At 39.3% G+C, this 12,901-nt stretch overlaps 1 non-coding gene across 1 annotated transcript; it reads left to right on the forward strand.

Annotated features, from left to right (window-relative positions):
* Positions 1 to 7,583: 7,583 nt before the first annotated feature.
* LOC114369024 lies at positions 7,584 to 7,692 on the forward strand. The gene has a single exon (XR_003657487.1). It is a non-coding gene; the product is annotated as a small nucleolar RNA R71 (small nucleolar RNA).
* Positions 7,693 to 12,901: the final 5,209 nt, after the last annotated feature.

Raw genomic sequence — 12,901 nt, forward strand, 5'->3', positions numbered from 1 at the left:
TCGTTTCCCAACGAACAATGACAAACCAAATGTTCATAATATACTTGCGTAGTAACAGTAACAATTGGGGGGGTTTGTTTGTTTCGTGATTAAAGAGCAGAACAAGTAAACTGGAATTTGAAACTACTAATATTAAAAAAGGGTTGTTTCCTCTAATTCAGAAGCCATTCTCTTATCCTGGGTTATGGAGAATTCGTCCCTAACAGTCAACCACTTAATCCAACCCTATTTCAATTTACTAAGCGAAAATCAACTTAGGGTTTTCAATACGTGATTAGGCACCACATACACCAGTTACCCCTTCGTCCATTAAGCATGAACGCAAGTTAGGCTCAGAGGCAATTAATCGAACACGAAGCATGCACTGATTAATGTTCACGAATATGGAATAACTGGTGAAGGGAAAACTGCCAGGAAACCACATTACAAACGAAACCTCAAAGAGAGTTGGGCTTCATCCTCAAAAGGAAACAACACCAGAAAAACTAGCCTTCCATAGATTCAAACAGAAAACGCAAATGAAACATGAAGCAGAAACGCAAATGAACAGAAACGTAAAATGAACAGAAACGTAAATGAACAGAAATGTAAATGAAACAGAAACGTAAATGAGAGTAGAAGAAGAAGCAAGAACGAAATTGTAATTAGAAGAAGAAAACGTCAAATTGCATTACGTGAACAGTAGCATCAAAGTAGAAAACGTAAAACCCTAAAACAAAAGCTCTGAATAATGAATAACATAACAGAATAGCCTTGCACGAATCCCAAGGCTGCTATTTAAAAAGAGTCACTCAAAGTCACTGGGCCCTATTACAATACTCAGGCCCAAAACGAAATAAACACTGAACAACATAAAATAAAATTGCGAAATTTCCTAATTAGAAATTAACTAAGGTAAGCGCTGCTTTATTTGCCCTCTTCAAGTCCATAACCAAAATCTGGATTAAGCCCAATGTTTCATTAATTCCTGAAATTAGATTAAAAACATCAAATTAGCTAAATGAGCCCAAATAATAAAACTATCTGATTAATTGACAATTAAGACCAATCAGTAATTAAAATGGTGCAAAAAGGGTTTAGAAAATAGAAGAAAATGATGGCACATCAAAACCCCCCATACTTAGCCTTTTGCACTCCTGGGCAAAATGAAACAAAGAACAAAATCCAAGGATATCAAAGAGAGACAAACAAAAACATTCACATATTTCTCAATGAACATCAAGGAATGGGTAACATCTAACATAAGGAGATCCAAAAAGTCAAGACATTCATGAAAATCATATTAGCAACCCAATCATGGCAAAATAGTTAATCAGCTCAAGAATGAAAAGTGATAAAGCCTCACAAGATATACACTCTATCTCTCAAGTGTCTAGGCTACTATTTACCCTCAAAGCACCCATGAAAGCAAACACCACATAAACTTGGCAAGATTCTAAAATTGACAATCAACCCATAAACACAAGCACATGAGGATCAAAAGGTCTTTTAAGGTTGTAATGGGGCCAAGGACAAGGTATGGAAAAATATGGAATAAGTGGCTAAATCCCAAAGGAATAGAGGAGCAATGGGGAATAAGTGCATATTAAGAAAAAATAAGAAAATAAAAAGAAGTAAAGATAAAATTTAAACATAAAGAGTAGAACCAATAGTTTCATCATTCTTGTGCCATTTAAGATCTTATTCACTCAACTTTATTGCTTTTCTTTTTCTTTTTTCGAATTTTTTTTTTTTTTGCTCTATAGCCTTTGAGAAACAACATTTCATTCAGCATGTCCAACATTTAACCAATATACAATGTACATCAAGTATGGCCCAAAATACATCATGAAGCATAGCCAACAAAACAAGTTATCCAATGAAACAAAAACCCCCCACACTTATTCCCAAAACAATTCCAAAGCTCCAAAATTCCTTAAGGATATGGTGATATCATGGTTTTTCATTTAAGGCTTGTAGTGAGCTTCAAAACAAGGAAAGGGAAACAAGGCTCAAAAGGGCTATCAAAGGAATTAATTCAAGGTAAGTCCATTTGGCTATAAGCTTATAAGAACAAAATTGCCTCAATCAATTCCAAATATGCATGTGAATTAGGAAGCATCAACAAGAATCAAGCCAAGGCTATTGAGCAAGCAATCAATGGGGCAAAACACACCAAATGATTATGATGATGGATGGCTCAAATTCTCACAAAGGTAAACTCATCACTTTCAAATTGAGCTTTCAAAACTATCATGACATGTAGAGGAGAATCAAGGTTTTCAAGTCACAAAATGTCAAGAACTTTTATTTTCAAAACAATTACCCATTTCTTGAACATATCCTATAATTCAAAGAAAAACATGCAAAGTCGTACACGCACACAAAATTGACCCAAAATATTAAACTAAAAATCCGACGAAACTAACAACATTAACAAATTAACACAACTAACAAATTAACAAAACCAACAAAACTAGCAAAACCGAAGAACACTCCCCCCCCCCCCCCCATACTTAAACAACACATTGTCCTCAATGTAGCACAATTAAAAGATTTAAAACAATTAAATCATCAAATAGAATCGGACAAGTTTAATAAAAGCAAAGAAGGAGATAGGAAAAGAAAAACTCCCTAAGTCATGGTGGAGGAAGAGTAGGGTGGAGTAAGGAAGTCTCTTCCACCACTACGTCCACTAAAGAAGAGTTCGTGAGGAATGGCTTAAGTCGATGTTCGTTGACCTTGAAGCTCTTGTTTGTGGAGTCGCTTTTGATCTCAACTGTACCATAAGGAAAAACATTAGTAACAACAAAAGGACCAATCCACTTAGACCTCAACTTACCACTCATGAGTCCAAGCCTAGAATTATACAATAACACTTTTTGCCCAACCATAAAGTCCTTTTTAACTATCATGCTATCATGGAACTTCTTGGTCTTTTCTTTGTAGAACTTGGCATTCTCGTAGGCTTCTAGGCGGATTTCATCTAACTCACTTAGTTGCAACTTTCTTTCCTCACCAGCTTGATCCATAGAGAAGTTGCAAGTCTTCACTGCCCAGTAAGCTTTGTGCTCAATTTCCACTGGAAGATGACATGCCTTTCCAAAGACAACCCGATAAGGAGACATTCCTATGGGTGCTTTGTAGGCAGTCCGATGTGCCCAAAGAGCATCATCAAGCCTGGTACTCCAATCTTTCCTGCTAGGCTGCACAATCTTCTCTAAAATTCTCTTGATTTCCCGGTTAGAAATTTCTGCCTGTCCATTGGTCTGGGGGTGGTATGGTGTGGATACCCTGTGTACCACCCCGTACTTTTTAAGCAGGGCATGCATTGTCCTGTTGCAAAAATGGGTTCCTTGATCACTAACAATTGCTTTAGGTACTCCAAACCTGCAAAACAGATTAGACCTGACAAAGTCTGCAACAACTTTAGCATCATTAGTTCTACTGAGCTTGGCTTCCACCCATTTTGAAACATAGTCAACTGCAAGGAGAATGTAAACATAACCAAAAGAGACAGGAAAAGGGCCCATGAAATCTATACCCCAAACATCAAACACCTCACAGAATAGCATAGGTTGCTGAGGCATTTGTTGTCGCCATGTAAGTGTATTTCCTGCTCTCTGACACTGCTCACAAGTGCTGCAGATCTTCCACGCATCTTTAAAGATGGTGGGCCAATAAAAACCACAATCAAGCACTTTGCGAGCTGTCCTTTGAACACCCAGATGACCTCCCGGTGCGGAAGAATGACAGAACTGCAGGATTGAGTCAGTCTCATGATCTGGAATGCATCGTCTAATTACCTGATCACTGCACAATTTCCACAAGTAGGGGTCATCCCAAATAAAATGCTTAGCATCACTTTTAATTTTATCTTTTTGGGCCTTAGATGCTAAGGGAGGAAAAACAGAGGCAACTAAATAATTGACAATGTTAGCAAACCAGGGAGTAGAAAGAGAGTCAGAAATACTATACAGTATATACAAATGATCATCCGGGAAATCATCCCGAATGGGTGAATCCGCATCTGATACACATTCGATCCGACTCAAATGATCAGCAACTAGATTTTGTGCTCCGCTCCTATCATGGATCTCCAAGTCAAACTCTTGGAGCCAGAGCATCCATCGGATCAACCTAGGCTTAGAATCAGCCTTCTTCAACAAGTACTTGAGAGCTGCATGGTCAGTATAAACAATAATGCGGGTACCAAGCCAATAAGATCGAAATTTTTCAAGAGCAAAAACTATGGCTAGAAGCTCTTTCTCAGTAGTAGTATAATTCGCTTGGGCAGCATCTAAAGTCCTAGAAGCATAATATATCACCCTGGGCAATTTATCAATTTTCTGAGCAAGGACAGCCCCCAATGCATAATTTGATGCATCACACATAAGCTCAAAAGGGGCTGTCCAATCGGGTGCCTGGATGATGGGGGTGGTAGTCAGCGCTCTTTTGAGGCAATCAAAAGCCTCTTTGCATCTGTCATTAAAGTCAAACTCCACCTCCTTTTGCAACAAGTTGGATAATGGAAGGGCTACTTTGCTAAAATCCCTTATAAAGCACCTGTAGAATCCTACATGACCAAGAAAAGATCGCACCTCTCGCACACAAGAGGGGTAAGGCAATTGTGAAATAACAGAAATTTTTGCAGGATCTACTTCAATACCCTTATTGAAAATAATGTGGCCTAAAACTATACCTTGCTCAACCATAAAATGACATTTTTCAAAATTTAGAACAAGGTTAGTTTCAATGCATCTATTCAAAACTTTTTCCAAACTATTCAAACAACCATCAAAAGAGGATCCATATACAGTGAAATCATCCATAAACACCTCTATGCAATTTTCTAAAAAATAACTGAAAATACTAATCATGCACCGCTGGAAGGTACCAGGGGCATTGCACAGGCCAAAAGGCATCCTCCTATAGGCAAAAGTACCAAAAGGGCAGGTGAATGTGGTCTTTTCCTGATCCTCAAGAGCAATAGTAATTTGCATATAACCAGAAAAACCATCAAGGAAACAGTAGTGGGATTTACCTGCCAGGCGTTCAAGCATCTAGTCAATGAATGGCAGGGGAAAATGGTCCTTTTTGGTAACCTGGTTCAGCCTCCTATAGTCAATGCAGACTCTCCAACTGTTCTGCTCCCGAGTAGGAATCAACTCCTCCTTCTCATTTTTTATCACTGTGAAGTCGGTCTTCTTTGGGACTACCTGGACGGGACTCACCCATTGGCTGTCGGAGATAGGATAAATGATTCCAGCTTGCAAAAGCTTGGTTATCTCCTTCTTCACTACATCAAGAATCACCGGGTTGAGTCTTCTCTGTGGCTGTCTTACTGGTTTAGCTCCATCCTCTAAATTTATTCGATGCATACATGTGGATGGGCTAATACCAGGAATGTCCGCCAAGGTCCAGCCTATAGCCTTCTTATGCTTCTTGAGAACTGACAACAACTTCTCCTCTTGCTCATCAGCAAGGGAGGCAGATATAATCACTGGAAAACTCTTGCTATCATCCAAGTAAGCGTATTTTAAATTTGATGGCAGAGGCTTCATTTCTGGTGTGGTCGGCTGGAGAGTGGTAAAAGGAGATGGTTTCTCAGCCTTTACCTCATAAAGAAAGTCAGAGGTATGTGTACTTCCTGAAACATGGTTAGTCCTATCTGACTCTATAAAATCAATCTCAAGAGGTAAAACACCACCACCAGACATGCAATCAATATCACTCTCAGATTCACTCTCAGCATCAAATTCAGACATATGATCAAGTACAATTTCAGACTCAATGCATGAAGAGTGAGAGGCATGCAGATTAGAATAAAGATCAGTCATGTATTCATCAACAACATGGTCAATTATTTCAGCATGAAATACAGAAAGATCTTCAGATGGGTATTTCATAGCATCCAAAATATTAAAATGAACAGTTATATCACCAAACTCCATGGATAGTGTGCCTGCATAAACATCTATCTTAGTTCTAGCAGTTTTCATAAAGGGTCTGCCTAGAATGATGGGAACTGATCCTTGAGAAAATCCATCTTCCATATTCAAAATATAAAAATCAACAGGGAAAATCAGTTCACCAACTATAACTAAGACATCTTCTATGAAACCAACAGGGTAGGCAACACTTTTATTAGCTAAATGAATTACCACATCAGTTGACTGCAAGGGACCTAGAGATAGGGAATTAAAAATAGACAGAGGCATAACACTAACAGAAGCTCCTAAATCTAGCATGGCATTGTCAAACTTACTATTCCCTATAATACAAGGTATGCTGAATGTACCTGGATCTTTGCATTTTTTAGGAATTTGAGGAACAGATTTACCAATCAATGCGGAGACATTTCTGCCCATGCTAATCCGTTCACTTCCTTTAAGCTTCCGCTTATTAGTGCACAACTCCTTCAAGAATTTGGCATATCTTGGAATTTGCTTTATTGCATCCAACAGAGGTATGTCTACCTCTACTTTTCTAAACGTTTCCAAGATCTCTTTCTCTGCCTCTTCCATTTTTTTGTTGGAAACTGCTCTTGGAGGGAATGGAAGAGGGGGAATGTGCTGCTTCTGTAAATCAGAATTACCTGTGGAAGAAGATTCACCTGCACAGAAATTGTTAGGTAAATTTTTGTCATCACCTTTTTCTGTAGTAGAGTGAAGTTTGGCAGGTTCATTTGCAGATGGGGAAGGTGCTACGGGTTGAGGTCCTTGACACTGCTTTCCCAACCTCAATGAAATGGCACTGACATTTTTGGGATTTTCGACAGCTTGAGAAGGCAGCTTGTCAGAATTCTGGGACTGTTGTTGATTCAATTGGGTAGCTAATTGTCCCATCTGATTAGTCAAGCTCTGAATGGAAGCTCTGGTCTCTTGTTGAAACTGCATGTTCTGCATAGTCATTTGCCTCACAAGTTCTTCGAGGGAAGGTTGTGGAGGGGCCTCAATTGTTGGTTGTTTCTGGGGTTGTTGCTGTTGTTGGATTGGTGGAGGAATGTATGGTCTGCTTGGGCCAGCAGCATTTTGGAAGGAAGGAGCATGCTGTTGTTGTTGTTGTTGAGGGCTGGACCATCTGAGATTAGGGTGATTCCTCCATCCAGGGTTGTATCTGTTGCTGAAGAGGTCATAATTGTTCTGCTGTGGTTGATTTTGCTGTTGAGGTTGAGGAGGTCTATTGTAAATATTTGCAGCATAAGCTTCAGGCTGCTCAATTGCTCCAGGTTGCTGCATGGAAGGGCAAAGGTCTGCATGGTGGTCAGCAGAGGAGCACAAACCACAAACCCTTGCGACAGGTACAGATTTCTGATTCAAGGCCAGTTGGGTTACCAAGTTAACCAATGCATCCAGTTTGCCTTCAAGCTTCTTAGTCTCAGATGATGCAGCTGAGTTTGTAGCTACCTCATGCATTCCTCTAATGACTATGGCATCATTTCTAGCGCTAAACTGCTGGGAGTTGGAAGCCATCTTCTCAATTAAATTCCTGGCTTCAGCAGGAGTCATGTCTCCAAGGGCTCCACCACCGGCAGCATCTATCATACTTTTCTCCATATTACTGAGTCCTTCATAAAAATATTGGAGAAGAAGCTGCTCCGAAATCTGATGGTGAGGGCTACTGGCACATAGTTTTTTAAATCGCTCCCAGTACTCATACAGGCTCTCTCCACTGAGTTGTCTAATACCTGAGATATCTTTCCTGATGGATGTGGTCCTGGAAGCAGGGAAAAAATTTTCGAAGAATACTCTCTTAAGGTCATCCCAGCTCGTGATGGACCTTGGAGCAAGGTAATACAGCCAGTCCTTTGCCACTCCCTCCAGAGAATGAGGAAAAGCCTTCAGAAATATGTGATCCTCCTGGACATCTGGGGGTTTCATGGTGGAGCAGACAATATGAAATTCCTTCAAATGTTTGTGCGGGTCTTCACCTGCAAGGCCATGAAACTTTGGAAGCAAATGAATCAGTCCAGTTTTAAGAACATATGGGACATCCTCATCAGGGTATTGGATGCACAAGCTTTCTGATGCAAGCTCCATTGGAGCTTGTAGGCCTAGGATCTTCTTCATCAATGGATTCCTTTGCTTCATGGAAGATGAATGGCAGCGGAATGGAGAAAGGAAGAGAGAGAGGAGATGCCACTTCAAGGAGAAGATGAGTCTAGAAGAAGCTCACCACCATAGGAGGCCATGGATAAGAGCTTGGAGGAAGAAGGAGATGAATGAAGGGAGAGGGAGAGAAGAGCACGAAATTTTGTGCTCTAAATGAGCTTTGAGATCTGAAGTTTAATATTCAAATGATCAAAGTTGAAAAAAATGCACACACATGACCTCTATTTATAGCCTAAGTGTCACACAAAATTGGAGGGAAATTCAAATTTCACTTGAATTTGAAATTGAATTTGTGGAGCCAAACTTTGGAGCCAAAATTTCACTAATTATGATTAGTGAATTTTAGTTATGGTTCAGCCCACTAATCCAAGATCAATTCCAAGATTCTCCACTAAGTGTGCTTAGGTGTCATGAGGCATGAAAAGCATGAAGCACATGCACAAAGTGTGACTATATGATGTGGCAATGGGGTGTAGTAAGCAAATGCTCACCTCCCCCTCTAAAATTTAATTGGATTGGGCTTCTACCAATTCAATTAAATTTATTTCCAACCACACACATCAAACATCCACTTAGTGCATGTGAAATTACAAAACTACCCCTAATACAAAAACTAGTCTAGGTGCCCTAAAATACAAGGGCTGAAAAATCTTATATTTCTAGGGTACCCTACCTACATTATGGAGCCCTAAATACAAGACCCAAAAATAATGAAACCTTAATCTAATATTTACAAAGATAAGTGGGCTCGTACTTAGCCCATGGGCCCGAAATCTACCCTAAGGCTCATAAGAACCCTAGGGCCTTCTCTTGCATCTCTGGCCCAATCTACTTGGAGTTTTCTAACCAATGCCCTTGCGGGGTAGGATTGCATCACTTTCGTAGGTGAAATCAGGTGCAGCCATTTCCCTTAGAGTCCTCTCACGGGGTGGAGGTTGTGCCATGTTCTCAAAATGTGCAAAATCAGAATGCTCAAAATTATAATGCTCCAAATCAGGATGTTCAAAATCACCAATAACAGAATGCACAGATTCACCAGTAATGGAATGCTCAGGATGATCAAAAGGTATAAAATGATGCCTAACTAATCTATGAAATGTCCTATCTATCTCAGGGTCAAAGGGTTGTAAGTCAGATGGATTGCCTCTAGTCATACACTACATTCAGCATGCACAACTAGTTGCCTTGTCATGTAAATAAAGGTGCAGGTTTGAACTACAGCTACCCTCAAATGATATCCAAATGACTTGAAATTTTGTGAGCAACCTTATAAAATGATGAGAAGATAGCACAAAAAATTTCAGGCAAAAATTCAAAGTCTAACTATGGAAGTTAAAAATGGTAGGTTAAGAAAAATAAGTGAATAAAACTTGAAAAATAAAAAACTTTTGACAGAATCACTATTTTTGGATGATGGAGACCTCAGCCGGCTGCCATGGTGTAGGAAATTTTTTTCTACCCCAAATACATATATAATAATTGCGATTCTGATAACCGGAGCAAAAGTTATGGCCGTTTGAAGTTTCGACAAACACAAAATTTGCTACTTTTTTGGAACTTTCAAATCTGACCAAACTAAAGGCTCTAGCTATTTTTCCCACAAAATATAGGTTAAAAGAAGTTACCACAAAAAAATTCAGCCAAAAATAACAACCCTAGCTACTAAAACAAAAAATCTCAAATAATTCAGCATGGGTGGTCGCTAAAATCCGTCTCTAATTGATTTCTACTACTACTCTGTTTTGCCGAAAGCAAAACTGGTCGCTAAGTCCGTCGCAAAACACTATTCACAGCAAAACACCCTAGACTGAAACAGGGGAAACGCTTAATGGGAAAACTGAAACAGAACACACACTAAACAAAATATCAGGACATTAAACAACACTAACACACATACTAACACAATACTAACAATTAAACATAAAACACGAAAGGATTAAACACACAACACTAGCTAGCTATTATGAACCTTTGGACACTGCTCCCCGGCAACTGCGCCAAATTTGATCGAGGCCGTACCCGAATCAAATAAACATGAAAATGCAGTAACTAGGAAGTGATCCTAGGTCGTTTCCCAACGAGCAATGACAAACCAAATGTTCATAATATACTTGCGCAGTAACAGTAACGATTGGGGGGTTTGTTTGTTTCGTGATTAAAGAGCAGAACAAGTAAACTGGAATTTGAAACTACTAATATTAAAAACGGGTTGTTTCCTCTGATTCAGAAGTCATTCTCTTATCCTGGGTTATGGAGAATTCGTCCCTAACAGTCAACCACTTAATCCAACCCTATTTCAATTTACTAAGCGAAAATCAACTTAGGGTTTTCAATACGTGATTAGGCACCACATACACCAGTTACCCCTTCGTCCATTAAGCATGAACGCAAGTTAGGCTCAGAGGCAATTAATCGAACACAAAGCGTGCACTGATTAATGTTCACGAATTTGGGATAACTGGTGAAGGGAAAATTTCCAGGAAACCACATTACAAACGAAACCTCAAAGAGAGTTGGGCTTCGTCCTCAAAAGGAAACAACACCAGAAAAACTAGCCTTCCATAGATTCAAATAGAAAACGCAAATGAAACATGAAGCAGAAACGTAAATGAACAGAAACGTAAAATGAACAGAAACGTAAATGAACAGAAATGTAAATGAAACAGAAACGTAAATGAGAGTAGAAGAAGCAAGAACAAAATTGTAATTAGAAGAAGAAAACGTCAAATTGCATTACGTGAACAGTAGCATCAAAGCAGAAAACGTAAAACCCTAAAACAAAAGCTCTGAATAATGAATAGCATAACAGAATAGCCTTGCACGAATCCCAAGGCTGCTATTTAAAAAGAGTCACTCAAAGTCACTGGGCCCTATTACAATACTCTGGCCCAAAACGAAATAAACACTGAACAACATAAAATAAAATTGCAAATTTCCTAATTAGAAATTAACTAAGGTAAGCGCTGCTTTATTTGCCCTCTTCAAGTCCATAACCAAAATCCGGATTAAGCCCAATGTTTCATTAATTCCTGAAATTAGATTAAAAACATCAAATTAGCTAAATGAGCCCAAATAATAAAACTGCCTGATTAATTGACAATTAAGACCAATCGGTAATTAAAATGGTGCAAAAAGGGTTTAGAAAATAGAAGAAAATGATGGCACATCATTGGGAAAGCCATTCATTGTTTTTCATTCTCAATGTTTCCAAAAAAAAATCACTTTGTTGTGTTCTGATCATCAAAAGTAAGTTTCAAAAAACATCGGTTGCTGATTCTTTCCAAAGCATGTTATGTCCAAGAGAAATTTTTGTTTAAGTCCCAAAAAGAGTTATATATAATCTACAACTACATTAACAGAACAAAATATATCAAAGTACGCGTAAATCAGTCAAAAACACAAACTCACGTAAGTTTCCAAACAAATACCAAAACAATAAATAAAGTACTAAAATTTAATACAAAGCGACAAATGAACATAAAGACAAGTCACAAATTTTTGAAGATCATGGCTGGGGAGCTTAGTTTCCTCCAATGCAATAATCAACAAGATCTACCATGTCTTTATCTTCCTCTGCTCTTCCTCCATCTCCTTGGGAAACTTCTTGGGAAACTACAGGACATGCCTCCTCCTGAAAATAGGCCTATCTCTAGGCCATGCAACAATAGCTCTAAATTGCTTGGTAGTAGGCCAAGGGTAGGGATTAGGGTCCTGGCGATGCTGGTGCAGTGTATAGTAGTAGAAGTTGTCATTCAACTGCATTTGGCCCCTATAATTCGCTACCTGCTGATCATCCAAATGACGCATGTAAGTGTGCATCTAGAGCTCCATCCTTTGCAGGTATGCTGAGATGGACTCCAAGGATGGTGACTGTTGTGGTGGTGGTGGAGCATCTGCTACTGGCTGAGGCTGCTGAAACTACTCTGGTTGTTGTACCTTCCTTGGCATGCAATATTTGTCAATGAATGATCTATTAATGGGAGATCGAATGTGTTTGGCTGGTGTGGCTGACATTCCATAGAATTGGCAGAGACCTATGATTAAAGCAGGAAAACCCAATGCTTTGTTGGATTTGCTTGGGTCCACTGGGTGCCTAGGAGGTTCTATAATAACAAACTAGTGGAGGGCATCTGAAATGAGTTGGGCCACATGAACACTGATATGCTCCATAGAACTGTAGATAAACTAACATTTGGGTAGAGTCAGATTAGAGTTATGATCACTTGGAAGAATATTACTTAGGGGAAAGGTCATCCAGATTTGAGTACGAGTGGCCATATTTATGCGTATTATTCGTAACCGCTTCCCTACCATGCTACGTACAAAATCACGGCCTAGGAAGCAAAGAAGCTAACCTATTGCCTCTTCATCAAAACTTATAGTCTTGCCTCTCCATGAAGTGTATTCACATTGTTGCCCTTCATCTAAGATTAATGGATTCCTTAAAAATTGGTTGATAGCATCTATGTCATAAGGAATCCATTGGCCCCGCACTTTGGAGCGCTTATCAAGAACCCTCCTCATTAAGCCAAGCATTAGCATAGAATTCTAAGACAACTTCAGGGTCATATTTAGGCATTGGTTCTGCAAGTTGTCTCCAGTTTCTCCTAGTGATCTCTATTGTGAACTTAGTATACTTGCCCTCCACTAGTTGGACCCTTCTTTCCTTGAGGAAGGACCAATCTTTGATCAACTCAAAAATGGCGTAGGTGCTCCTCACTATGAAATCGGTGTCCATCAAATTCAAAATCTACAGGTGGAGTTGTGCTAGATCCTTCTCCTACAGCGGTCTTCTTGGCTCTCATGGC

Source organism: Glycine soja, chromosome 9 (assembly GCF_004193775.1).
Source record: "Glycine soja cultivar W05 chromosome 9, ASM419377v2, whole genome shotgun sequence".
Taxonomy (NCBI): Eukaryota; Viridiplantae; Streptophyta; class Magnoliopsida; order Fabales; family Fabaceae; genus Glycine; species Glycine soja.